At 45.6% G+C, this 25,109-nt stretch overlaps 1 protein-coding gene across 2 annotated transcripts in view; it reads right to left on the minus strand.

The window, feature by feature from the left end:
- LOC119375053 (octopamine receptor 1-like) overlaps positions 1 to 5,989 on the minus strand; it is a 517,375-nt gene extending 511,386 nt beyond the window's left edge. For both annotated transcript variants that reach the window (XR_005180346.2, XM_049420385.1), the window contains exon 1: positions 5,018 to 5,989. The gene's annotated coding sequence lies outside the window, so the exon portion shown is untranslated. The remainder of the gene's footprint in view (positions 1 to 5,017) is intronic.
- Between the last annotated feature and the right edge of the window lie 19,120 nt (positions 5,990 to 25,109).

Genomic DNA, 25,109 nt, shown 5'->3' on the forward strand with positions numbered 1-25,109 from the left:
TCGGCACTGTAAATAAATTGCAAACACTATGTGGCACGGCAAACGCGCTCCTAGAGGTTATTGTCCGGGTTACCGTGCAAGCAAGCATTAGGTGACCGATATTCTATTCCTTATTGCTCCTACAACGCGGCAAAAATCGCAAAATCAGGAGCTTTGTTAATTTTATTGGCACCATTTCAGGCAAACGGTCCGCTGAAACATAGAGTTAAAATACACACATAAAGAAATATTTTGCCGTAGTTCCTCACTAACCAGGAAATTACGACAGAAAGGACTACTTGTAAAAAATAGCGAAAAAAGAAAAGAAAAACGATTAGTTTTGTAAACAACAGCGCCTGTGTATATTGGACAAGGTGATGGGTGGCATGAAAGAAGCAAAAGACAACAAAGGAGAGAAAGCGCGCAGAAAGAGTGCCTTCGCAAAGTCACGCTGCTGAAGAAATTTCGAGCAGCAAGAAAAACAATACCATGTTTGTTTTTTTTGTTTTGTTACGGCATAACGACGTTACGTGCACAGCGTTCTCAGGCTTTAAAATGTACCCCGTACAAAGCTTATCGCACAAGTATAACTTGATTTCTGAGGCACACTTTCCAACTTCGCGAATGAACGAGACCCATTTGAAGTGGGCCATTCGTATAAGTGTTTCGGCTATGCTGTAATAGCGGCGTCAGAGTAGCCTCTGTTGCTCATATTAAGGTGAGGGTGAAGTGCTTGCTTCTAAATAAAATCATTTACGATGCGCTTATCAAATACATACAGAGGTAGGCCGCTTATTTAAGCGTACTTTGATCGTAGAACCTACGATTCTTTCGGAAACTTGGGTAAATATTAGCAGCACTTACTGAGACGGCAAGACATACCGAACTGGGAGTAAAGTAAAAGGGTGTTTCACGGAAAGGCCTTGTTTTTTTTTTTTTAATTCTTGCAAAGAGAACAGCCAAGTCACATCGAGTTTTCTGCCCATATTACTCTACAGCACTGTGGCACTGCAATTTTTTGGCTTCTATGGCAACCACCGATGAGGCTTGATCTTGACAAAAAATTCTGTGTTTATGCGTTTAGATCCTCTTGCGGTGTATTATTTCAGGTTTTATACTTTTCTATGCACAAACAGTCATACTTTCTTAAACGTCCCAGTGTAATATGCATGTGCGCACAAGCATAATTACTGCTAATTGTTGTAGTTTGGCGCAATATTTTGTTAATTATTAGCAAAGTGCAATGTTACGAAGTCATTTCCGAACAAACAAATAATGCATGTTTCTAATATACGCATTTATCATATGCCTAGGTTTAGTATTTGTAAATGTGTGCCCCAAATGACCGTGTGTTTAGCGTGATTGTGAGCACTCAGTTTTGAACTATTTCTATTCACATCAAAATGCTGCGTATATGACACAATACCTCTGTGTAATATGTCTGCCTGAACTTCGACTTTGCTTAGTTATGTGGACTTACGTATGGAATTGTTCGAAAAGGAATAGGCAGTCATCAGCGATTCCTTCGAGTTGGTTCAAGTATAAGGCAAAACAGAATGGTTCCAAGCTTATGTAATTATTAGCTCCTCAAGTGATTAGTAATGCCTCAAGTGATTAGTAGTTAATTGCAAACGACCAGGTTAACGATATTGTTTCACGCTGTAGAAACAACGCGAGCGTAATTTTGAAGGAAATCGGTGACGCCAGAATGCGTATAGCTACACGTACCGAGCTAGCGGGATTAAGCCGCGTAATGAATCCCTCCGCAATTACGCAGTCCAGAAGTTTAATTCGCTCGGTGCCACAACCAATTAATTATTACTACCAAATATCTGCTATTAGCACTCGCTGAGTGCCTTCCGTAGGATTTATCGCTTTCTGCGCACACCGCACAGAAGCGTAGAGTAATCCAAATAAGCATCAGGAGGAACAAATAAAAAGCATGACGCGTGACGATCCAGTTCAAGTAGATTCACGTGACACCGCAAGTCAGTGATACATTTCGTGCACGGAGTATGGCGCATTTCACCGGCAAGGAATTGCAACGCGCAATAGCATACCGCCGGGATTAGGTGCCGCTGGCCGTCGTCACGTATGTACATTCGCCCCCATAAATTTCTATATTTAAATATCAGACGTCTTATATGGATTCGTATTGGACGCTTCGTGACTTTTACGTAATGCCAATATGCATCCTTGAAATTCGAAACTTCATCTACCATAGAAATGACGACGTACACCGCCATGCGCAACAAAAGTAGCAGAAAAAATAAATGCCGCTGTGTGTCTTAAAAAGGGAAAAAGGCGGGTTATTTGAGTCGCCGCCAGAAAACTCGCGTTCATTTGATCTTTTAAATTGCCACAGAGAAGACGGGCGAATGCAACCGCCTGTAGATCCGACTCCCCGCAGCGCGCATTCTCTTTGTGAAACAGCTTTTCTTTTCTTTGTACGTTTTATTGCATTATAAAATAAAGAGCCATTTTTGTTTCACCTCTGACGCATTTATTCAGATCAGTCAATCTGAAACCACCAAGCCCCGAGCGGCGCGTGAAAGAGGTCAGTGAATTATTCTACTTCTTTGCCCGGTTTAATGACTCAGTATTGAATACTACGACTTCTGGCACGTATTGCTGTGTATATACTTTTTTTTTTCTCTGAAAGTAGAGTTTATAAACTCCACGAAGCCGCTAGCAACTTCCAGATCACGTTGTGACTATCACAGAATCGTGTTTTTCTGCCTAGAAGTGTTTTTCTGCCCATCAACTCCTCCGCGTTGTTCTAAACGTGTGACACGCGCCTCAGTTTGCAAAGGCCCTGTGTATTTCCTTTGGTAACTAACTTCCCTTTCACTCATTATACTAGAGAAGAAAAACAACACTTTTCTGAGGAAACATCTCACTAGTTCCGGCCGCAGCTGACCGAAGCGCTGTTTTGGGACCCCTAATGAAAAGCTTTGAAACCTGCACGTCAACACGCTGATCGCTATAGCGTAAACGCGGCTTTATACGCAGTGTTTACCGATGCGCACCACTGAAGGTCAAATGTTTAAATATTTTCTCGAGAAACAACCATTCGGCTCAGTTTTACTCCTGTTCATTTGTATTGCGATTGTCCAAATATATACATTGTCGCGTTGTTGAGCTTGGAATTTGCGGCCGTCTGCACGTTCATTGTAATCCCTTTTTTTTAAATCCCCATATGTTACCGCTATACTCAGACTCCTTTTTCCTTTCACACTTTATGATTGGTCCGAGTGGTAATAATAATAATTGCTGGCGTTTAACATGCCACAACCACGATATGATGAACGCCGTAGTGGAGGACTCCGGTTTAATTATGACCACCCGGAGTTCTTTAACGAGCACCTATATATAAGTACACGGGCGTTCTTTGCATTTCGTCCCCATCTAAACACGGCCGCTGTGGCCGGCAGTCGAACCCGCGCCCTCGAGCATAGCAAGATCAAAGTGGTGCTGCTACACCTACTTTATCACCGTTATATTCGTGCTGTTTATGTTCTGTTTTTCGTAAAGTGCATCGCAAACAAATAAGAGGCTTACCTATTGTTGGAAAATTAATCTAGAAGCGGTGAGGATTAACTAAACGATAAAAATTTAGACGAGCAAAATGTGCTGGTGCTTTATTTTACCGCTACCCAAAAACACTTAATGCGGGAAATGTGTAAAAGTGTTCTACTGTGACCTATCGAAAGAACAGAAAAAAAAACACACTAAGAACCAAACATCTTTGCAGTTTATGGGCTTGTACGAACATCGTTTGAATAACTGAAGACTAAGCGTCGAATGATGTTGCTTTTCCATTGGTGAATTATTAATGAACTAACGCTGTAGAGTTCGGCTCCGCCTGACCTTTACTTAGCGAAACCTACGTTGTAAAATATATAAATCCTGCACCTCTTAGTAGTAAGCTTAGTGCACGTCATTTATTATATTTTTACTATAATGATGGAAACTGAGTTGTACGTGCAAGATATAATATTTGTCATATAATACTGACAAGCACACTTTCCTCCGAAAACATTTCTCACCACTACGCGCTTCATGCCTCCTTCAAACTCACTTTGTAAAGTTTCGACCACCACTGGTGTGTTAAAGGCCCAAAAAATGTCGACAGAATATTTACGCCTACTTTTGTCAGCGTGATCATTGTTCGAAAGGCTGAGAAGCTTATTTTTGCATCTTTGGAAACAAGCTGCGGCTCACGCACTTAGTTCGTACTACGCCATTAAATATAATTCACTCTGGAATGCTTCGGAATTCTAGAAATATTTATTGCGCTGAATTTTGACTTGTTCATTTCTTCAAACATTTGACACAATATACGTCAATACATTGCACCGTTTTCAGAGGACTATAGGTAGCTAATTAAGTATAAAATCCTTCATGCGAGAAATCACTGTGTTTGTCGAAAAACCTGTTGTTTAGCAAGTTCAAGCGAAATCTGCCTAAACAAGAATGTTTCGCAAAGAAGTGAAGTGAAGGTATAGGTACACATCGTCATATTGATGTGCACGTACCTTTTCTTTACTTCTATCCGAGGCAAAATTATATTTATATTCTTTTAAACCACTATTTATATAACACGTCGTTATTATGCTCGCATACCTTCCTTCTTCTTCGACAGCCTTGGTTAAATGAAAAAAAAAAAAACTAAATAAATGAATAAAATGTCGCGCGACATCATGACAATTTATTCCATATTTCGTAGTTCGTAATGTATGCGATGATTCTCCTCCCGAATAAGCATTAATCCCTTTCACCTTCCTGTTTCCTTCGAGTCAACTCGGTACCTACTAGCGAATTTTCGCCGCCGAAGTTACTGACGCCTCCAACAAGTGTTTTCTCACGTGCCACATGATTTGCTGCGATCGCACTTGAGCGTACTTCAGCGGGACTTGGCGCATGCACGCAACAAAAGCGGCGTAGATAATTACGGGTCGTTTGTCATCGCAACACTCGCGGTGGACAATTGCCCTCGGGAGCCGACACGCACACGTTCCACTCGGGATGAGCTTACCTTCCTCAGTTCCAGGACTTTCGTGGCCGACGCGCCGCGGCACTTGAAAGTCTCACAGTCCAGGCACCTTCACAAAGTCAGCTCGACGGCTAGCGCGAAAACAGAATAAAGTAAAATAAATAAATAAAAAAGTTCGAAAACAAACGCGTAAGCTACCGGCTAAAACAAGGGAAAAGAAAGGAACAACGTAAAGGAATGCGAGAAAAGTTCTCTCGCTTCTGTGCGACGGGGCAGGTCGGGCACGCAACACGAATTTACTCAGCTGCCTCTTCGTGCCTACCCTTGCAAGGGTAACGAAAGGTCCTTGGCTCACACTGAAGATTTTTCGTACGCTGCCAGACCGGCGTCGCTCAGTCAGTTCAGCCGTAGAACAAGCAGTCACATAGCGTCATCGCGCGCGCACACACACACCTCCTGGCCGGAACGTCCCACCGGCGGCGAACGCTCCATGAACCGCGGGGCTGCAAAACTTTTTCGCAGAGGTGTCTGTCGCTGTGTGCAGTACGGGAGACCTCTCGAGAGTCGGACAAAAGAGTTCTACACTTGCGGTCGTCGTCAGTTGAAGGTTGCCGAGCCCTGGTGAAGGGGCTCGCTGGCCCCGTCGTCGGCGGCGTCCTGTCCCATGCGGCGGCCGGACAGCACGCGGTCGGCGGCCGGCGCTCGAGCTGAGGCGCCCTGGGCTGCGTGCCGCGCGGCTTCCAGTGCGCGAGTGAGCGCCGCCGGAGCCGAGAGCGGCCCGGCCCAGTAGCGCATCTGCGCACGCGCCCGGACGGACATCGATTTCGCGGCCCCTGCCTGCCTGCGTGTGCGTGTGTTTGTGCCGCGGCTCTCGGCTCCCGTGACCAAAGGGTTCTCCCCCCCGCCGTTCGCAGGTGATGCCCGTCCCGCGCGGGCCTCGGTTCCCTCCGGCCGACTGTCTCGGATGCGGGATGCGCCACTGGGCCAAGACGGAAGTGTCACGCTCCTCCCTTGGGAGCCGGCCGACCAGCGTGGCCACACCGCGAGAGGCCAGCCGCAAGCGTCGTCCACACGTGTGCAATTTAGAGCGCACGCACTGCTTGCCGCGCCTTCGTACTCTGATCTAAAGACGCCTAATTAGCTGCAGCAGCGAGAGAAGTTTCTATACTTTCGAAGCCGTGGTCGCGAAACAAGACAGAGGGAAAAGTACTGATATGCCTGCGTTTCATTCGTCTGAACCGCAAGTTCTTGTAATGAATATGTGGAGTGTTCGTAGCTTTCATTTGCAGGCACGAAAGGCGGTTATGAAGCCACTGACCGGCACCTCAGCATGCCATCACCTGGAGTAAGTAATATAGTGCCAGTACTAATTCTATCTAATGTTAATGTCGAATATATGCTCCCCAAAGTAACCTTAGATGGCAAATAATGACACAAATTTGATGATCATGAATCTATAAGAGGAAGACAGTAACTTATGACATGATCTTGTAAGCTTGCGCTCAATCCTGTCGCCCTATACTCGAACTGTCATGACTGCCAGTTATATGCAGGTTTGCGGTTTGATACTTTAGAGCTTTAAGAGCAAGAAGGAGGAACGTGTAACTCTAGAATCTCCGTTGTGTCTTTGTCTATATCCTTAAACGCGAGCTATTTGCTTTGCAATGGAGCCAGAAACGATGGGTCACAAAAACACTGCTTCTCTGTACACGGCGATTTAACCTGCATGTTTCACGCCATGTTTGGTACAGTACCAAGTCTTCTTTAAGCAATATCGCCATTCTTTAGGCGGTGTCCGAAATATTTCTCCTTAGTGGACTCGGATAAGGAAAACGATCAAGTGGTGGCTCTGTTCGGTCGCTGTTTTTGTGCAGTGTTCGATTTTTGCTCTTTTCTTGGTCTATTACGCTGACATCCATTTCTTCCTCGGAGTGCCAACAAGACGTCGGGTGAAGACTTCGAGGGCTCGGCGCCTTACAGGTACGAGGTTCCTTTATCAAAGACTTGGCTAGTACGCGACCACTACGGTGGTTGGTAACTATCGCCCCGAGCCTTATGCTCGTCCAAGTGCGTCAACCCTCATGAGTGATACTGCAGGACACAATGAAAAGCCTGGGGGCTTACAGGCGCGTCAAAACGTCATAAAGCCGGCACGTTTGCACATTCACAACCGCGAAATGGCTTCAGCGAGCCCAGCAGCAATGGACGACGATGAAGCTGAGCGCAAGAAGCTTCGCTTAGAAGAGAATCTTTTAGACGATAAAACGTCAACTTATAACCTAAGTGATGAAGAAGACGTGGGCGAAGATGAACCATTTACGTTGGTTGCATATAAGAAGAAGCGAGCAGAGGGCATCCCAGTCGTCTTTCGTCCAACAGCTGAAGGTGCTAGTTTCTGGAAGGTGAACCCCAATCGAGTGTCAGCCGAAGTAGTTTCCGCTGCTAAAGAAAAAGTGCAGTCATTCAGAACGACCAGAGATGGAAGCTTCAGTGTCAGCGTTGCTTCCTTAGCTTCAGCCAAGCGTCTTCTAATGCTTTCGAATGTAGGCGGCCTGGAAGTTAAGCCTTTCATCCCAGAGTCATACACTCGGAACGTTGGGAAAGTAAAGCATGTGCCTCTGCAGTATTCAGACGAACAACTCCTAGAGTACTTGAGAGATGCAGGGGTTATATCGGCGCGGCGGCAAATGAAATATTACCGCCAGGAAGATGGAGCAGTAACGTCGCGTCCACTTCACACAGTGATTCTGACTTTTCGAGATGACCGCCCGATTCCAGGAAGAATCTACTTAGGATTCACCAGTCACCCAGTGGAAGAATATCTTGGTCCAGCACTCCGGTGCTATAACTGCCAGCGATTCGGACACATGGCAAAAAGTTGCCGTAACACACGCCGGTGTAAGATCTGCTCAGAAGAACACCTCCATAAGGAGTGCAAGTCAGTTCTTCAACCTAAGTGTGCAAACTGTGCAGGTAATCACGCTGCCTCATATTCAGGCTACCCGCAAAGTAAAGCTGCTGCGAAAATGCGTCGGCATGAGCTCATTCATGGAAGAAAACCGCGCCCTAATGAACCCTCTCCAAACCTTGAGATTGTTCATCCTGTACGTGATCTACCTCAGCGCACACCGCAACAACAGCAGCCGACAAACACCAAGAGAACCGCCAAGAGCACACCCGAGAGACCACTCACGAGAAGTACATTTAAGTACCCCAACCTACGCGTCAAAGCTGCGAACGCCCACGCGACCTCAGCCGGAAAGTAGCAGAACCGACAGCGCCAGTGTTCGCCCAAGCTACAACATCGAAACATCACGTCGTTCTCAACAGGCCTCAGAAACTGAACCATTCAAGGGAGACCATGCCTCTGCATCAGTCATGCAATTGATTCTACCAATGCTTTTCGCAGCACTTCAGGCAATCCTGTCTGCTCTACCGGAAGCAAACAACCTGCCAGAAGTAAAAGCCCTGCTGCCTCTGGAAGCACTATTGTATCAACAATCCGGGTCAGACCTGCGACAAGTAACATATGGATAAGCGCTATAAAAATGTCTCCGTACTCCAGTGGAATGCCAACAGTCTTCGAAGGAAGTGTGCTGACTTCCATAAACTCCTTTTGCAATATAACTTTCCAATACTTTGCATCCAAGAGGCAGGAATGAATGACGATTTCCGCCTCTCTAACTACGTGATATATAAGTCATCTCGTCGAAGTGGTCCTAGCAGAGTGCATTTGTGCGTCAGAAAGGACCTACCTTCTCACCAAGTTCACTCAAGTGATTTGGACTTCCCGGAATTCGTCGCTTGTAAGGTATCCTTTGGTGAGCAGTGCATAACAGTGATTAATTTTTACCTACAACCTTCAAGCCGCATTTCGGTGGAAGAGCTAACAAATATCTTCAATATTTCAAATTCATATACATTTGTATGTGGAAACTTTAATGCGCACAACATAATCTGGGGTAGTGATCGATGTGATGCACGTGGGAACGTTGTTGAGTGTGCCGCAGACAAATGCAATTTGACAATTTTAAATGACGGCTCCCCAACTTTTCTCCGTGGACATAATTACTCGAGTTGCATAGATGTTACCATGTGTTCCCAAGATCTAGTGAATGGTGTGGGATGGACAACGGATGTAGAAACACGTGGGAGTGACCATTTTCCCATCCTTATAAGTCACCCCTACTTGCGAAATGACGACATCAGGCGCTACAGCAAAGTGACGAACTGGAAAGCTTTTCGGTACCGCCTAACAAACCAAAATAGTGAACTTACGACAGTTGAAAGCTTTACTGAATTTTTGCAAGATAATGCGAATAAATGTACAAAAAAAGTCCCAATTCCAAAAGACTATGCTGCAGTCGACGGAGAGTATGAACAACTAAGAGCCATCAGACGACGTTCCGAAAGGGCATATCGACGCAGCGGAAGTTTAGAAGCATACAAAAATGCACACAAAATCCACAGTGTAATGCGCCGACGACTAGAAAATTTAGGTAAACGACGCTGGCGTGATTTTTGTGGAACGCTCTCTCCCCACACACCTGTTCGAAGAATTTGGCTGGTAATTCGAGCATTTAGTGGCCCTGTATCACAGAGCTTCCCATTTCGTGCGCTTGCTGTAGCCTTGGACAAACGGGAAATTGTGGTAGCAGATGAATTTTGTCAACTTATTAGTAGGCCCGCCGCATCACAATGTGCCTTATTTGATAATTCTGTCGCGTTAGCCAGCCAGAAAATTAATGCTTGCTATTCGGCCCAGCATCCTCAACTAGACCCTGTATTTACGTTAAGTGAGCTGCAATGTGCTATAGCATCATGTCGTCAAAAATCGGCCTCTGGACCGGACGGCATTACGTACAATATGCTAAAGAACCTTGGGCCGACAGGCACAACCATTCTCTTAGATATTTACAATAATCTATGGATGCAAGAAATTGTACCCGAGTCTTGGAAGTTTGCTCGCATCATTCCGATCTTAAAACCGGCTAAGACGCCCTTGAGCCTTGAATTCTTCCGCCCAATTAGTCTGACAAGTTGTTTATGTAAAGTAATGGAAAAAATGATTGATGCAAGACTTCAGTGGTGGTGCAACAGAACCGGTGTATTCTCCAACTACTTAACAGGTTTTAGGAAACAGAGATGCACAATGGATGCAATACTGGACATAGTAACGTATGTGGAGCATGAACACGCCTGTGGTAGTTTGACGGTCGCAGTGTTCCTAGACATCAAAAGGGCATTTGACACAGTCAGTCACACTCATGTTCTGCTGAGTATGTTGGAACTCGGACTGTCCGGCAGGTCTTTGCGGTGGATATCTAAATTTTTATCAGGTCGCAAAATATTCATTCAGACGAGCGAAGGAAAGAGTGCAGAACACGATGTCAGACAGGGAGTGCCACAAGGAAGCGTACTCAGCCCTTTTCTTTTCAACTGTGTTATGGCTGATTTAGCAATACTCTTTATATGCAGATGATATGTGCATTTGGGCATCTGGCACGGACGTACGGTTAATTCAGACTGCATTGCAAGACGGCATAAATATTATTAACAACTTTTTAAAAGAAAGAGGAATGGTTCTGTCGCACGCAAAGACAGCTGTATTGCCCTTCATCCGCAAGAAGTTAAAAAACTTCAATCTCAATTTAGAAGGCGAACCACTAATGACTGTGACACAGCATCGGTTTCTCGGAGTAATACTTGATAGGCAGCTATCATGGGCACCTCACATAAAGAAACTTGAAAACGAGGTGAATATGCTAGTGAATATACTCCGCAGAATTGCTGGGACATCATGGGGCGGATCTGTATCATCCATGCTCGCTGTTCACAATGCGTTAATACGACAAAAAGTTGCATATTCTGCAGCAGTCTTACACGGCCTTTCCCGCACTTCAGAGGAGCGACTTCAAAGACTATTAGCTAGGGGACTGCGCGTCTGCCTAGGTGTTCCACGAGCGACTTCCAGTAGCCTTGTCATAGTTGAGACTCGGCAAGCACCCTTTCCAGTCATGAGAACAATCGAAACATGCCGCCATTTTTCTCGCTTACAGACGCAACACACGGACCACCCATTGGCACTGGAGATTTTGCGAAGGGATAAAAGCAATGCTCATGCAGAAATACAGAGTAATGTACATATATTACCAAGAAATGAAATTTGGAGCTCTGAAATGGACTATCCTCCATGGCGACTTGCAATACCAAGCATTGAATTCTTAGTAGATGGCATTATCAGAAAGAGAGACATGTTCATCCAAGCTGCTCAACAACTAGCGCTTTATCAGATACACATGCGGTATCCAGGGTACATACAGGTTTACACAGATGACTCAAGTATCACAACGTCTTCAATATCGGCATTTATCATACCACAGCTCAATATTCAGGAATCATTTAAATTATGTCGTACGACGTCATCTACTACAGCAGAGCTTTTCGCTATTCTGTATGCTATAAAGTTTATAAACTTGGTAGCAGACGCGAGAAAATGGGTACTTTTCAGCGACTCACAGGCCGCATTAAGATCACTCTCGAGTACAAACACGACAGTAATTAGTGATAGCATGACATACGAAACGCTGAAAGAGCTCACCAAAGCAAGCAAGGCACAACATGAAATCAAATTCCAATGGATACCTGGCCATTGCAACATTCCTGGAAACACAGCTGCCGATGAAGCGGCACGACAAGCACATCGTAAAGATGTTACTATTTCTTTACCGATTTCGAAAAATGAATTGCGTGGTCTTATAAAGGCTACAACTTTCAGAATGAGCAAAGCTGCTTGGTTTGACCAAAGTACAAAGAGCTGTGATTTATATCACATCGATCCATTCATTGAATTCAAAATTACGATAGCATTAGATAGCAGTATGGAAACTCTTATTCACCGATTGAGGCTAGGCACCGCATACACAAAACATTTTTTGCGCAGAATTGGTAGAGCTGAAACTCCCGAATGCGAATGTGGATTTATAGATGAAGACGTTTGTCACCTTCTCATAGACTGTCCACATCATGACACGCCGCGACGCCGTCTTAAATCGGAACTGTTGGCATTAGACCGCAGACCGTTTAGCTTGAGGAAACTTCTGGGCCCGTGGCCAACTAGAGTTTTACAGACGCAAGCTTTAAAAGCGTTAACACGCTTCTTACAAGACAGCGGCATTGCTGACAAGTACTAAGAAATACCGAACTTTCATTTGTATAACGACGGACATTGTCAGAGACTTCATTCGCTGTCTTTGGAACATTTCTTTATCATTTTGTTGTGATATGTGCCTATAAGTGTGTTTTTGCACATGTGTGCCCGAGTGTTCTATTTTACATGAACTGCCTTGTAGTTTTACTTTAAGATATGTGTTCAAGTTTCACTCAAGGGCTAAGGAGTAGCCGGCGCCATAATTGTGCGCCAACATCTCCTTATATATCATATCAATAAAAAAGAAACGATCAAGTGTTTTCGGGTAGACTTAAGGATGGTTAGCTTACGAGGGATCAGTTTCATGCCACGACCGCTTCTTTCGGTTTTCTCGTTGACCACGACGTCTTCTTATACTAGTTTTCCAATACGGTTTCGCAATAGCTTATTTTTTTTCTTTAAGTAAGATCAAAACAATTCTATATGATTACCCTTAGCACCCCAGTGGCCCAATTCAGAAAGTTTCTTGTAAGAAAGTGCTATTTGCCATTAGTGAAACAATAGGTTCAACATCAGAGTTTGTCGATATCTACTCTTATGTACGAGCATTTGCATACCGCAAGAACAATGTGCGCATGTGCGTGCGTCTGTCTGTAAAAGCGGAGCTGTGAGTATAGCTTGTATGCGTTAGCGCGAACGCGCCATGAAGATTACGCTCATATTAATGGGTAGCAATAACTCATTTATTGTGCATTTTGAATAATTCACTATCAGGTGTATTCCTAAACCACCCCACCCCCACCAGCAACCCACACCTATTATTATTAGTGTACCTACACACACATTAAAATGGCCATTCTTTATGACTTGAAGCAGTGCACTCGCAAGTATAAAGAGCTTTGAAGATCTAGAACCTCGTGAATACACATGTCATGTACAGTCGACCAAAAATGTTTACGGACCACGCGAGCGCGTGCCAATCTGCCTGTCCGCGCCACCTAGCGGTGCGCCATCTACCGTCGACCACACTGCTGGGCCGGAAACAGGTCTTCTTGTTATACACTTGTGTATCAATTTTCTTCTGCCGAGCAGCACATTACTATTTCGTTGTTTTGACGCAATGCGCTTATCTGCGGTATGAGCGTCACATTTGTACTTCGATAGCAGAATCAAAGCCACCCCGGTGTGCTCCGAACGGTGTGCCGTTGGGTGAGAAACATTTTGACTGATAACAGCCATGCCGATAAACTGCTTTCGAGACAGCAGCATGTAGCCATAGCTTCCGAAAAGCGCGTTGCGTTAAGAAGTGAAAGGTGGAAAATATTCGTGCCCAGTGGGAAAATAGCCAGGTCGTCGATTAAGGGATGGATGCGTCTTGGGCGCAGCGATGATGTCGATCGCCGCTTACGTCGCGGAAATGCCGCGAACAGGCTCTTGGCCACGCGCTCGCGTGGTCCGTAAACTTTTGTGGTTGACTGTACGTTTAAAATGAGCCACTGAATCAGCCTTTGTCAGATGAACGGTGTCATTTTGATAGCGTTAAAGCGTAAACATTTCGTGTTCAAGCCCACCTGGCTCAGGCGCAGTGGCTGTGGCTGGGCCAGTCTCAATGAGGCAGTCAGGAGGACACCAGAATTCTGCGAAACAGTTCCACGGGAGCCGGCAATGCGTCTTGGTCAGTCACATATTCTAATGCCATTGAGGGATTGCAGAGGATTACATCATAAAAATTTGCCGGCCCGGGCGTCATGCTCGATGGTGGAAAAACAAAAATGTATAAATTGGCCCGAATTTTTGCAAACGGCGAAACACTATATAATATGAATGTGCATGCATTTAGGTAGGGTCGCTTACGCAATTGTTTTGGGGGAGCTCATGCCATGAAATTTATGCAGCGATTTCTTTGCAGTAAATGTACGTGCGTTCCGCGTTCGTTAAAAAAAAGGTAGTGCAACAAGCTGAATACATTAGATGATTGAATGAATTATTATGGAAGGGAAGAGTTGCCGGCGTCAATCATAAGTTTTAAATGAACTAAGGGTAATTGTTAAAGAAGTGAAACATTTGAGGCATAGTAAGCAGATCGAAGATGCATGAGGGGCAGTCAACGACGATAAAGAAGTTAATGAACAAGTAAATAACGCATGGATAATATATTCCGCATTCCTCACAGTCTGACATGCAGAGTGTATAAAACTAAAGGTCACTCTACAGCCACTACGCAGCTCACAAGGTCGCTTCATAGCTAGTGATATATTTAAAAATAATAAATACAAAAAAGTTTTGCGATGTTGTCAGTTGACGCCCGGGGAGCATGGAACACCAACAAAAATGCAATAAACACCACGGCGACGCATTATGTAGGGTCGAATGAGACCTAAAGCTTTCGAAAGAACTGTCAGATGCCTGGACTTGTTGCATGCTGAATGCAGCAGGATGCTACCCTCATTGTTCTGATTACCTTCTGTATATTTCATCTGTGCAGACAGAAAGGTGCGTGATGAGCGTCTGAAGGAGTGCCACTACAAATGTAATAAGACACCCGCAGATGCTCTTCTTGCAATTCATTGCCAAGATTGCGCGTGTCTACCCCTCTTTGACAAAACCGTCATAGTTGGAAAGAGAAAGTGCGAACTCGCCCGTTTAATAAAGGAAAGTGAACAGAGTGACTACTAATACGGCAGTTCCTGCATCAGCAAAGCTTGCCTAACGCTGTACGACAAAGAAAGCGAGTTTCTTGCGGAAGCCGTAGAATATATTATTCCCTAATCTTGTCTCTGTTTTGCTATTTCAGATCTTTCGCTCTGTTCTCTTATCTTGCTCCCCGGATGTTACGAGGATCACGTGATCGGTGACGTGTATCTGAAGGCACTTTTGTTCGGATCGATCAAGCGAATAAAACCTTATTGTTGTGAGCGGCGCTCGTGTGTCCAGTGCCTCTTCCTTTCGTCGTCCTCTTCTTCACCAGCGCTGATCAACTACCGCCGGTCAAAATGCACCAAGTCCACATCGCCACACTTGTTTCTTGTAGTGGCAGTGGGCATCGAGGCAACATTAAGTATCTCACTGTATCAAGATTATCTCAGAAAGAGCCCGGCTTCACGAGGACGTTGCAAGGGGATATAGTAAAGTTCGTCGCCATGGGCACTACTGAGCCAATGAGCACACAAGCAGCATCGACGCTGCGGCAATTCACATTCGTACGGAACGCCATAGCCTGCTTTCTTTTTATATAGCGCACCCGATTCCGGGGACGATTGTTGCAGAACTAGGCATTGTAAGACGCGAGCGGATGCTGGAGCAGACCCAGCTGCGGTCAACGTAGTGTCCTTGTCTACTGTGCATAGGTTTATGGGCAAGCTATAGTCAGTAAGTCCCGACGACTTCCTCTCAGTGAGGGGAATTTTTATTTATGCTTCCTATCTGTGAGTTCATCGGCGGTTATAGCGCACTGCTGATCACGAAGTCGTGGGTACAATTCTTGGCTGCGAAGTACTCATCCCGTGGGGAGCGGAATGCAAGGACATGCGTACACAGAACTCTGGGCGTCTCAAGAACCATAAAAGTAGTTCTCATTAATTCTAAGCCAATCGCTACGGTGTCACACATGCCTTTTATTGCTTCGGAACGTAGTCATATTAATTATTAAATTACGCACTCGGTCAGTCGGGACAGTCTTCCTTTTATTATTAAGGTCGTTTTACACTTCATCTTTATTTATGAGGTTATTTTAAAAAAGCTGGCTTTTATTTATCTATTTATTTATTCATTTATTCATTTATTTACTTAGTTATTTATTTATTTCATTGTTTTTATTAATGGTCGTAGTACTAGTTTCTCCAGCATACTTAAGAAAAAGGCCCAGCCAGACTTACGCATCTGCTCATGAACGGGCGCAAAGTGAATTCTGCATTATTAGTATACATGAAGCAGCTTCGTTGCGCTGCGTCCTGCTTTTTTATTTGGAGACAACTGTTCGAACCACATTAGCAAAATTGCGTGCATTTACGGTACGCTAAGTAAGAAAGAATAACTTAGCATGCCGAGAACAGCAGCACGGATAGTCGCATTTGTAACATAGCTTGATGTCGTGATCGCGGCCTTGAGCTATATACAAGCTGAAACCATCAGGTACATCACAAAACATTCAAAATGGGTGATTTAAGTCAGCACTCTTTTGCGCGTAATCAATCAGGTGGCCCACTTTCTAATGAATGTAAGATGAATGGAAATGAATGGAATAGCGTCATCCGTTCACGCGACAAATGCTACGGCAAAAATTAAAAAAAAAAAGGATGCGCGCACCTTTTTAAAAGAGGCCCCGCAACGCTCTTGCAAGTAACCATCGAATGGCTTCATTAAATTAGTTTACTGCCTCACGAATCGACCGCTGCAAAAATTTTTAGAATCCGTCAAGTACGAGCGGAGTGACAGATATTTGTCGCATACTGTAATTGCTCTCTCCCTTCTCTCGTCTTGAACGCTCTGGACGCTAAGCAGGGAGGGATGGCACGGTTTCTTTGAACGCGCGGCTAAATTTCAATGAGATTGCAAGTGCGTGCGCGAGCACGTGGCGGCCTCCCGCGGCGGACGTAGTAGCTATGCAGCCCACTATGCTCAAATCAGCCAATGGCCGTTAATTAGGGTATATCGCGCGGTCATTTGAGTATATGACATCATTTGTAGAGAGAAGAGGGAGGAATTTTTAGAGGACTTTGAGAATTTGTTGTAAATCCCAGGCCGCGTGCTGCGCTATAATGTTTGGCTCGCGGGTTGTCAGGAGCCCCGAGTACCGATCGGCAGCGTTTTCTGACCATGCTTAAAAAGTGTTGCAGAACCCCTCTAAATGTCATTCCTATTGTCTAGATGTAGTTGACTTAGAGACGGCGGTCAATACCCTGTTCTGCCTCATAGTGATCTAAAATTTCGCTTGATCATTACAGCGAAGGTCAGCCGTTAGCTCGAAACAGCGTTAAACAGATTACGTGTAAGCAGGGCATACACAGAGTGTTTCTTATACAGAATATGCGTCGATCTGAAAGCACTGTTTGCCATTGCTTGGAATTAAAAGCCGAAATAAAGCACATTTCGATGCAATGAAGTATTCATGTTTTAAATGGGAAACGTTTAGGAGGTCTAGAGCCGAATTCACAGATTTTCGTCCGTAAGTACTCTGTACCATTGGACAGCCACCCGCGCTTATTATGTGCCCGGCACCACGATTGCCTACAACTATCTCTTACGAACATCATTGATGTAAGCTGTTTTTTTTAGAATACGGATGCTGAATTACGTCGTGCTCTCGTCCAGAGTTCACGCTCACAGGAAAAAAATAAATCACACATATTCTCTGGAGAAGGTTGGTCCGCCGGTCGACACTTAAAAAAAAAAAAACCTTTGAAGTTTGAACTCCGAATGAGTCCGGGCGAGAAAAATTTAGTGAGTCCGAGTGAGTCCGGCTCAGAAAACATTTGGTGAGTTTGAGTCCGAGTGAGTCCTAGGCACAAAGTATATTTGTTGAGTGAATCTGAGTGAGCTGCACCTTTTACTGCCGACCTATCGTCCTATGTACTCATCTTCAGCATTACTATCAGGCTTATATCGGCTTACGTTTATACTCAAGTCTATTCACACATATCTCAACGCACCACCTCTGCTTATTGATCGGAGGCGTGAGTTAAGGTGGAAGGGGGGGGGGAGGTGTCACGATCTCCCTCCGCAAACTCCTTCACGGGAAGTTTTTGATCAAAATATCTCGTGTGAGTCGCGTATTTCATAAAAATGTCCTACTGGATTGAAACCACTGATAACTGTTATTTGAAGGTGCAAAGTCAAAAGGCATATCATCGATCACCGATTATGTGAGAAATCGGTGTTAAAAAGCGTTGACACCATGACCGGAAAAGCTAATTTTACGATAACGGACTCACGAGTCGACTCACTCAGACTCAAATCGAGTAGTGAGTCTGAGTCTGAGTGAGTCCGGCTGAATAATATTTTGGTGAGTCTGAGTCCGAGTGAGTCCGGTTGAGAAAAATTTTGGTGAGTCTGGGTCCGGGTGAGCTCTAAGCGGAAAATACATTATTTGAGTGAGTCTGAGTGAGCTCCACTTTTCTTGCTGACCTATGAATGTAGGACGCCATTCACTTCATCATCAGTGTTGAAATGTTTTCCTTCAAGGAATTCCTCCAGGGGCCCAAACAGGTGGAAATCACTTGGTGCTAAGTGAGGACTGTGGGGAGGGGGGGGGGGGGGGCATTGTCTCTCAGCCAAGTTCCTGGATTATTTAAAATGTGCGTCGAGCGGTATGCCGGTCGTTCATTGTCTTGCAAGAAGACCGTAAACTGTTGTGCACAACACGCAGTAATAGAGGCGCGGCCGTCTTTGAAGCGCTTACAACATTGAAATGTCCTACTGCGACTGAGTGTCTCATCACCGTACTAAGCCTGGAGTCTTCCGTAAATTTCAGCAGGTTTTATGCCCTCGTTCACTAAAAACTTCATCACTACACGCTGTTCCCCGTAGACGTTCACAGTGTTGTCCGCCATCTTGAATAACAGTCTATCGCCGTCTACCAGTAACAGGACACAGGTGCCAACTTCTAATGCATACAAAACCTCCAGCCTAGGCGTCCATTTCAACCAGGAAAGAAAAAAAGTTCCGGATTGACTTGAACGACCCTCGTATATATATATTTTCATTTTGTAAGCGTGAGACAGTGCGTTTAAGGGGCGACATGAATTGTTCTACGTTAATTATATATTGTGAGTGCTGCAGTTTATTGTGTGCACGAAGTTACCCTTGACTTTGATTTTGTTGCAACCTGTGATTTAACCTTGTATATGTTGTGTCGCATAGCGTACTTACTTTAAGTATATGTTAACTGCAAGTGACTGCTGTATCGCTAATTTTGTGTGTTGTTGCATATATATAGGAAAGCCTATAGTCGGATACAACTCGATTTTCCTACTCAAAGATGGATGCACACAAGCCTGCACCAATGGGCGTGCACTCCGGACCGACGTCATGAGCCGGACTGTCGGTGACCCCGCCTTCAGAGAATATTGCCGAGTGCATGAGCTGAACTATTTCTTCAGCCGCGGAGGCGATTGGCTGCCGCGCTTCGGCCGGCAGGACGGGGCCTTACCAGACTTCTTAAGTTGTATCCGACAATAGTTTGAACTTTTAGAAAGGCAGGTGAAAACTTTAGAAAGGCAGGTGACTCCCGGGGTGGATAGTTGCGTATCAGCTTGAAATTCGAGAAACCCATGTTCGAAAAAAAAATCAGGACTTGCTGCGCCGTTCAGTGATGAGTGCGTCGTTGTGCTCGCTGCAGCAGGAGCGCCAGATTGAAAACGCGATGGTCAGCTACGGGACTGATGCAAAGGTATCGCATCCTGAAACGCCGCTGGCCCATGCATGTAAATTTGCCTTTAGCAACGAAAGCAAGTATCCTGCCGACAAACACTCGCTCGAGGTATCTAACGCAAGTATCTTCATTCGCACCATTCCAGTTGTGTCAGGCCTGCGTGTTTTCAACTTAAAACGTTTAAAGAGGCCATAACACTCACAACCTAAAGAAAGAATGGTGCGGATGTCTTCCACTTCGAAGGATGGCAGGGCCAACCGTCCAGATTCCCAATCCCGTTAATAGAGGCGCAACAAAAGGAAGGAAGAAGAAACAAGCGAAAAGACAGGGAGGTTAGCCAGTTCTTAGACCGGCTGGCATAAGAGCACGTATTGTCATTATGGCCCAACAATGCGACGGTGTTTCACTTTTCCAGAAGAATCGGAATCATGAACTTGGTTATCCAATATGTTTGTTCTTTTTTTGCGCTTTCTATGCACGCCAGTATTTTATCTCGTATAACGCACCAGGCAACGTGCTTCGAGCACGTGTGTGCGCGAACCAAGAAGGCAGTATACGTGGCACCGATACCAGCCGTACATGCCACTACCCTTGACGGCGAAGCTGGCATGCGAGGCGGTTTGATTCTACGTTAAGCGTTTCTTTGTCTTTGTGCCTCTATATAAATAGTTTTAACTGCAGTGATCGCTAAACTCGTCGCGTTCAAAGCTGCCGAGATGACAACTGCGAAGCGGTGGTTTAGCCACCACTGTCTTCGTTAGCGTTAGACAAGTAATAACGTGCGCTGATTGCGGAGGAGTAAAAAAAAAACTAGAAAATGAAATACAGTTCAGGCTTCGTAGCCCGCGCCATGAAGAGTTGCTCCAAACAAAAGAGAAGGAGCGTCAACGCCTACGGCGAAGTGCCAAGTAAAAGAGAAAAAAAATGTATGACACAGAATGTAATATATGATGAATCAACTTTTATTAAGCCCAACTGTGTTGGTAGTGCACGCAGGCACCAGACGGGGCGGTTCCCTAGTTTCGGGACCCGTATGTATCTAGCAGCTCCTGGCCCCTGTCCGTCAGTGCAAGCTGAGTCGGTAGTAGAATGTAATATGCACAGATTCTGGGCAGTACCAGTGAAGGCAAGCGTTTCGTTTTTCTATACTTTCCGCCAGTGCGTGCCGCGATAGCCAGCGTTTAAGATGGCGCCCGACCAATCAGGTTTACAAACGCCAAAGCGCTAATGGCCGCAGCGAATTCTGCCAACGCAGTCACTGCTGCCAAATTTCATGTCAAAGCTGAGATTATTTAGCATGGATTTAGCTAAAATGAAAGACAACGATATCCCCAGCATCCCGAAAGTTTCCGCAATCAAGGCCGGTTTCCGCTAAATCTGAGAACGACAATAAAGGATTTTGGTCTGTCCGGTACACCGCTCTACGCAAAACACTTTGCGAGTACCGGGTGTGAACTGCGCATGCACGCGCCCAGTAAACATGGCCGCGCCGCCGAAAGCCATTGCCGCCCACCTCGAATCTATCAAGTGGCCGTCGTGCGCTCAGCATCAGTTCGGAGCTCGTAAGCTCCGAACTGATGCTTTTATTTGCTTTAGATTCATGTCCTTAAGCTTCGATAGCAAGACATTCGTGTCGATTCGGCACTGTTTTCGAGAGCCATACTCAAATAATCAATGCTGTAGGCTTAGCGAGAGGCAATACCGAAATCTCGGAGGACACAGATTACGTGTTTTAAATGCGAATGCATTTCTTAGTCGGGCTATGTGAGGCATCCGGCGTTGTCCGCGCGCCTCTCCGCTCTCACTCTCTCTCCCATAGCAACAGCTGCGGGCGCGCGCGCTCCTTCTCTCGCCGTTCGCTCTCTCGCTTCTCTCGCCGTCCTCCCTGCGCCACCGCCTCAATGCAGTGCGTTTGAAACGCGTTTGTAGCGTTTGTGCTGCCTTGGCACAACCTGAAAACAGCGCGTTCTAAACGCGTTTGTGCTGCATTGAAGGCGGTGGCAACATCCCTGAGGTGATTACGAACGCACGTAGGAAGCGTTCGTTGAAAGAGGCGCCCAAAAGGGAGACACTTGAGCGCGTCGATGTGTCCAGCTTTACGCCATTAAAATTACTACGCCCTGTACTGTCGGCGCAAGAAATGCATTCGCATTTCCTCACGATTTCCTTCGGGGAGGTGGGGGCATTTTTTTAGTTGTTTTTATCCTCCATGGGTGGGCCACTTGACGTGACGGCAGCTATGGCACACGCTATCCTGTATTACGCTACGCCTTCGCGTTACCGGAATACCGGACAGACTAAAAAACGCTATTTATGAGAGTTCGGAAACACGATGTACGGTAAAGTTGTCAAATAACGTATGCTAACAACATAGTTTAAAGAAATCGCCGAAACCAGATCACGCACGGAGCACACGCGTTGAGTAGAACGCTATATCTTTGCACATGGCTGTGACCATGTTTCATGAACTATATCATTGCACGACATTGTATGCACACGTTGGTTTCCTTCATTCCGACTGATGTGATTTGAAACTCCGCTTTAAATAGCTATGTACTCATCGCGCAGTCCAAAGTAGATGTGTGTGTAAGCTTGTCATGACAACTGATAAGATATTCTCCTGGCCTGTGTGTGCAGTTATTATAACAGTGTCATATCTTATCCCTCTTTTAACGAGGAGTATAAGTGGGACCCTTTTCCTGAGTCAACGTAGCAGACTGTTACCCAAATGCATGGCAACAGAAAAAAATACTTTTTTGTATTATGCGAATAGCATGACGGTTCGACATCTCTCCGTCAGCGTTCTGAAGAGCCGCCAAGCGTCTGAATGCTCTTGCTTGCACGTGGGGCATTCTTAGAGGTGCTCTGTTTCGCCGGATCAGGCGTGCGCCTCTGGTCTATAGGGGTCCACAGGGCTTCAGCTCTAGATACCTCAAAGTTCCAATCCTGCAATCTGAACGCCGCTAACATTTTCATTCATGTTTATGTGGCGTACGTATGTGGTGCCCTGAAGTTACCCGCGTGCGTGTGTCCGTGCGTGCGTCGCACCGAAAGGTGGATTGCCTCTCTGAAATCCGTTGTGCTGCGAATCAAATCATATTCGCATTTAATAAGAAAGGCAGCCCGAGGTAAAGAAGACAAAATTTAGAAACATATAGGTATGCAGTACAGGCCTTGCTCAGAAAGTCTGCGCAAGATTGATTTACACAGCTAGAGAAGGAAGGTTCGAATGCGACCAATATATACTGCGAGCGACATCAACTTATGCGCTACCTTACACTGCTGTTGAATCGGGACTGTGGGCGTATTCCATTTTGTTCCAACAAACAAAGCTGCCCAGTGGTATTTCTAGGGAACAATATTCTATTCGCACTGAAACTGGAATACGCCATTCCGTTGTTTGCTAGATGCCGTCGGAATTGTGACAGAACTTGAATAGCACCTTATTTATTGATCCCCGAAAGGTAAACAGAGAAAAAGTGTCTGGTCAAAATGTTTTGAATCATAGGTATTTAATTTTTCTATGCAATACTCTAAGGAATATTATTGCAGTAGTCGGCTAGTAATGAAAATGCATAGACGGCTGAATGACAGCCGACTGCTGCATACTGACGTTCACCCTTTGAAAACCGCCTCACAGGCCCACCTTCTGAAGCTCCACGATCTTCGCCAAAATAGCATTGGAACTTCTCGCATCATATTTGAGGCACAGCGACTGGCCTTGAACATTCACAGCAAAATGACAGCTTCGGCGAGTTGGTACGAAATTTTGAATGTCTATCAGTACCAAAAATAAAAAGACTGTCAGCCCATGTGTGTGATCCTTCTTTTGACGTACTACAATTACTAGAAGCGCGACTAGGGCCTGGTGACGTTCTATATGCGCCTTTTCGTTCGCATTTTTTTTACTCACGCGAACGCCGCAAAGAAGAAGTGGACGAACAGCTCGGGTGCTCACGTGATTTATTGATGATGATCTGTGGTTAGGACTAGGTGTGGCCAAAGAACGCCATGACCCACATGATATTTACTGTACTTCCCAACGCGACCCCGAAACATAGAGGTCTAAGGCTTCGACTTAAAAGTACGGCTCAACTTGGCTAAGCAACGCGTATCTATGAGGTTGATAAGGTTTTATGCGCCAAAACCACAACACGATTATGCGCCGTAGTGCGACCACACACCGTAGAGCGGGTCTCCGTATTATCTTTGACAACCTGCGGTTCTTTAACGTGCAACTAAGGCTAAGCACACGGGTGCTCTTTGCATTTCGCCCCCATCGAAATGCGGCTACCCGGTCGGGAATCGAACCTGCGCCCTCGAACTTAGCCGCGCGACACCTTGCCTGCTAGGCTACCACGGCGGGTCAAGCAACGAATATGTGCCCAGAATACTACGCATCAATTAAAATGCAAATAAATGCGTGTGAAGCTACTCTGAAGCTTGTTTCCGCCAATGAATGGCATAGTAAATTATGTATCGATAGATTGGCAGCCTTGTCGGCCGTCAATACGACTTATTAGGTTCTAGTGCAGGTATGATCTCGCGGTATCCATCAGTTAGCTGGACGACTGCCAGGGCAAGGCGGCTAAGCTTGTTAGATTTCGTCACTGCGGAGGGGCCGAGGACATGGTATTGAGAAAGGCGCGCCACGTTCTTTGTGGCGTGACCAAGCCTGCTGTATAGCGACGGTGCAAAGCACCATCGCTATACAGCATCGCTATACAGCTCCAGCATCGCGATGGTGCAGCGTAGGAACTGCGTCGTTTGCGAAAGGCGCAAGCCGGGTGTATCTTATGGCGTGGACGGGACGCAGTCAATGCTGCAGCGTGTCCAGGGAGCGTGCGAATTCGGCGTCTGTAGCGCACGCAGAGCGGAATACTAATCAGAAGCTCGTTGGCGCTGACGCTTACGCCAGAGGTGAGAAACTGTACTCCATTAAGCGCTCGATGACCACAGACGTGATAGGGGTTTTGGCATTGTTTTCGCTGATTTTCATCTTTTCATTAAGAGTATGCAGCTCCAGCGACTCGGGCAGGCAGCTGGATTCTGTGTCATTTCTCTTCAAAGCCAGGCGCTTCCGAATTTTCAGAAAGAACATTGGATGCGAGTGGGGCGACTACTTTCTCTTTGCTTCCAGACTTTATCGGTTATTCAGAGAGACTGTTCGCAAGTGCACATTCCGGTAATCCTGAAACTAGACGGTGATTCGCTAATGACAGATTGCACTTAACATGCACACGTGCACGCACGCACGCACGCACGCACGCAAGTCGCGTTCTATACAAGAAGTGCATTTTAGATGCACACACGTAAACTAAATACGCTATCTCTTTCAAACTATTCGAAAAATATATCGGGAAACTGTTGTTTGAACCTATTAGTTAAGGCAGCTGGATAACTGCAACCGCCTCTTATGAAAAAATAATTTGCTTTGCGAATTCTACCTTTGAATTTCCACACAGACAATCTACAACGTTTCACGTCCTATTCGCTTGCAGAACATTCTTCCCTATAGTACCATTGAATAACGAAACCGTCAATGGGTCGCGCGTTTGCCTTGCGGCTTCTTGACGTTTACACATGACAAGTAGTTACTTATTAATGTTCAAGTG

The sequence above is a fragment of the Rhipicephalus sanguineus genome, chromosome 1 (assembly GCF_013339695.2).
Source record: "Rhipicephalus sanguineus isolate Rsan-2018 chromosome 1, BIME_Rsan_1.4, whole genome shotgun sequence".
Classification (NCBI taxonomy): domain Eukaryota; kingdom Metazoa; phylum Arthropoda; class Arachnida; order Ixodida; family Ixodidae; genus Rhipicephalus; species Rhipicephalus sanguineus.